General features: G+C 37.8%; 1 pseudogene; it reads right to left on the bottom strand.

Moving 5' to 3' along the window:
• Positions 1-2,712: 2,712 nt before the first annotated feature.
• On the bottom strand, positions 2,713-3,711 carry LOC103743930 (annotated as a pseudogene).
• Positions 3,712-4,432: the final 721 nt, after the last annotated feature.

Here is a 4,432-nt window from a genome sequence, read left to right as displayed (position 1 = left end):
ATAATCGTATTAATTCAACTGTAAACCTAAAAATTTACAGCCAATTTTGAAAGAAATGCATCTTAGCTCTGCAAATTGTTATTGAATATGTCAATGCTGTTGTTGTAATGAAATGTTTCTAATCATGTGGTTATTAAATAATTTTTTAAAAAAATCTATTTCTCTGTACAGCAGTTATTTTTTTTTCCTCTGGGAATCATTGCTGCATTCTAGCCACACATCCTTTCTCTGTGCTGCAGACCTATTATTTCTGTTGCAATTTTGTGTTTTTTTTTTCCTCACTGTTCCCCTTAGTGTTCTAGAACATCTTAGTTGATCCTGCATTCCACAAACATCCGCAGAGCATTACTCTGTGTCACTCACTGCTCTAAGTGCTGGTGATGCGGCAGACGACGGGGGAAATCCCTGCCTTTACGAATCTTACAAAAGAAAATAGTGGCATCAAAAGCATCTCGTATAGTGGTAAATACTTCAGAGATAAGTGAAACAGGCAAATATTAATACAGTTCTACACAACTAGCAGTACTGCTAAAACCCCTATGAATAAGCAAATGTTTTGAAGAAAATGTTATGGAAACAATAATAAATTATAAATGCCATTCTTTCCCTATGGAATTAACTCATAGCTGATGTTATAAGAAGTCATCACTATCATTCAACTGCACAAACCCCACTGACTAATGCCAAACATCTTATCTTTACATTAAAATTACTGAACACTCATTTATTGACCTGCCTGCTCCTTCCAATATTTCTGCACAATGAAATTCAGGTCCTTATTATGAATTTGCCTGGTATCACAAATATTTACAAGCCTCTCTTACCAACACGTTAATATAATAGCCACAAGAACTGCTTTCTCATCCGTTATTCACACCTGCTGAAGTGTGAACTCCAGTAGATGGACCATTCAGTATTGAGTCTGTATTACTGGATCTGCTTAATTCTTCATGTTGGCTAAGGACTACAATATGCTGCATATGCTTTATTAGAAACTTGAGACCTAGTAGAGGAGTCTTTTATTATCTACTCTTTGCAGCAATAGTAACAGCATTTATGGGCTACATTCTGGTGTGAGAACAAATGCCTTTTTAAAAGATTTTTATTTTTATTTTATGTATATCAGTGTATTGCCTGCATGTAGGTAAGTGCACCTGTGTTATGCAATGCCTGTGGAGGTCAGAAGAGGGCATCAAATCCCCTGGAACTGGAGTTACAGATGGTTATTAGCTGCCATGTGGGTGCTGGGAACTAAACCTGGGTCCTCTAAAAGAGCAGGCAGTGCTCTGAACTGCTGAGCCATCTCTCCAGGCCCCAGGAACAAATATCTTTTTAAAGAATATTTTATTTATTATTTTTATTTTACTTTTTACATGTATGAATGAGTATATTGCCTGCATGTATGAAAGTGCACCTGTGTTGTGCAAGTCCATCAGAGGTTAGAAAATGGCATCTAATTCCTTGAAACTGGAGTTACAAATGATTGCTAGCAGTCATTTGGGTGCTGGGTACTGAACTCAGGTCCTGTGCAAGAGTAGCCAGTGCTCCTAAACACTGAGTCACCTCTACAGTCCCATAAATATCTTTTTGAGGAAAAACTGTTCATTAATCTTTTATCTGCTATTCCCATTGTTGGCACAACCTTAGTAGAATGAATTTGAAGACTGTCCATTGATAAAGCTACTTTATACCAATTCTTTGCTTTACACCTTATTATTACAGCTCTAGTAATTATTCACCTATGATTCCTTCATAAAATAAGGTCAAATATTACATTAGGAATAAACTCACACTCAATCAAAATTCATTTTCACCTTTATTATACAGTTAAGGACACCCTGATTATTTATCCATGTTTTTTATTCTACACTCTATAGTACTATTTACTCCTGACCTAATAGGTGACCTGGATAATTATAAGCCAATAGATCCCCTAAATATACCTCCATATATTTAATGGTAATATTTTGTTTCCTTATGCAATTTTTTTTGTTTTTCCATTCAAGAGAATCAAATCATTTATTGATTATACATGATATGGAAGATACACAAGCTTCGTTCCCATCTAACATTTTATCTGGCACCATGATTCAATTTAGATATTGCATAAATGTGCCAACAATTACTTTTATATAAACAAATTATTTTGTGACATTGCTTGTGTGACCCTTTCAATGGTGATGCTCATTAAGGTCACAATAGTAACTGCCAGTTCACACCAAGATTTCTGAAGACAACAGCTAGTCCACCCAAGCAATCATAAATAAATTTCAAATAGAACCTGGAATCACCCTGAAGGAATTCTAACTTTACACTGTTGGGGAGGTATACCAAGATGGCTTCAGGGTAGACTGACTTTACACAGCACAATAAGAGTTTTTTTCTTTTTTAAAGGACACATTTATTTAATGTAATGATCAGACTATTACATTTAGCAATCAACAGCATGGGTGAAAAGTCTACATTAAAACTGTTTTTGGAGTGCTTTACACTTTCCACAGAACAGAAACTAAAATACCCTGTTACACATTCAGTCACAAATACAGTCCTGGAGTTTTCTGCCCATACACATGAGTATTGTCTAAAACATGTCTTCTTTGTAGCAGCTCAGCCCTGCCACCATTGTGCTTGGCTGAGTTCACAAATCTGTTGTGATCTGTGGCTTCCATGTCACTTCTCTGGTTCTCCTCTCCTGCTAAACTTTTTTTCCTAATGGTAACTAGAACCTTCTGCCACTGCCATAGCTACTGCTGCTGCTGGACCCACCATAACCACCTTGGTTTCGTGGTTTAGCAAAGTATTGGCCACCACCATAAGGACCAGAGCTTCTGCCTCCAAAGTTTCCTCTCTTCATAGGTCCAAAATTTGAAGACTGATTGTTGTACTTGCCAAAATCATTGTAGCTTCCACCACTTCCAAAGTTGCCAGCATTACCAAATCCATTACAGCCATCCCCACTGCTGCCATATCCACCATCACCATGGCTGCCACCAAGCCACCATGACCACTGAAGTTTCCTCCACAATCAAAATTGTCATTGTCACCAAAACCACCTCAGTGACCACCACCAAAATTTCCAGAACCACTTCGACCTCTTTGGCTAGAGGAAGCACTAGCCATCTCTGCTTTGACAAGGCTTTTCTTACTCCACAGTTGTGACCACTCACAGTGTGGTATTTCTGAATGACAATCTTATCCACAGAATCATGGTATCAAAGGTAACAAAAGCAAAGTCCTGCTTTTTTTCCACTGTCCCTGTCCATCATGATTTCAACCATCTCACTTTCCCCATATTGTTCAAAATCATCTCATAGGTGATGCTCTTCGGTGTCTTCTCTAATTCCACCAACAAAGTTTTTTTTCACACTTAAGTGCACACCTGGTCTTTGAGAATCTTTTCATCACACTGCTCTCTGGTTCCACAACTCGTCCATCCACAACTCATCCATCTACAGCTCGTCCATCCACTTTGTGTGGCCTTGCATTCATATCTGCATCCACCTCCTCCACTGTGGCATAAGTGACAAACCCAAAGTCCCTGGATAGCTTGGTGTTTGGAGCTCTCATGACCACGCAGTCATAGTCGGGGAGTGTTCCCCATTCCTCAGAATTGGTCCTCAGACTCTCATTGGTTGTTTCAAAGCTCAGCCCTCCATAGAAGAGCTTCTGCAACTGTTTGGGCTTCATAGGAGACTCAGACATGACCACAGGAGACAAGAGGCATCAGCGATGCTTCCTCGGCCACATCAACAGGCAGAAAGGTCCCTATGCAATTCTATGTTTAATCTTAGACAATCTAGGTGCAGTCATTACTTTTACATTTTCAATTCTTATTTCTTTTTTTTATTTTTGACAAATGAAAATGAAATGTATTGAACATTCCTTTTTCTTTTGTACTTTTGGGAATTTCATATATGAGTATTGTATTTCCATTATTTCTACCCCTCCCAGTCCCCCTCCATTTCCTCCCATGTACCTTGACTCCCTCCCAATTATTTGTTTCTTTATTATTATTACACACACACCATGCACACACATATATAATACATTGAGTATATTTAGGGGTACTCATGTGTACCTGTCTTTAGATCTGCCCACTTGTCTCTAGATAAATTCTCCGGGAGTTAGTCCCCGGCAAAACTGACTACCCCTCCTTCAGCATCCATTGTTTACCTGTAACTCACATTGAGGTTGGATCCAATATGTATATGTATATAATGTATGGATCATATATATATATATATATAAAATGACATTTAAGGGTGGAAAAGTATTCTACTCTTTTATAATAGCTAGAAAATGGAAACAACCTAAATGTGCCTCAAATGATGAATGGAAATTGAAAATGTGGTATGTTTAGATGATGGAGTTCTAGTTAGTTATAAAGAAAAATGAAATCCTGAAATTTGCAGGTAAATGGATGGAATTAGAA

This window comes from Nannospalax galili, unplaced genomic scaffold (genome assembly GCF_000622305.1).
Source record: "Nannospalax galili isolate Female #2095 unplaced genomic scaffold, S.galili_v1.0 scaffold380, whole genome shotgun sequence".
NCBI classification, from domain to species: Eukaryota; Metazoa; Chordata; class Mammalia; order Rodentia; family Spalacidae; genus Nannospalax; species Nannospalax galili.
This window is presented reverse-complemented; position numbering and strand designations above follow the sequence as displayed.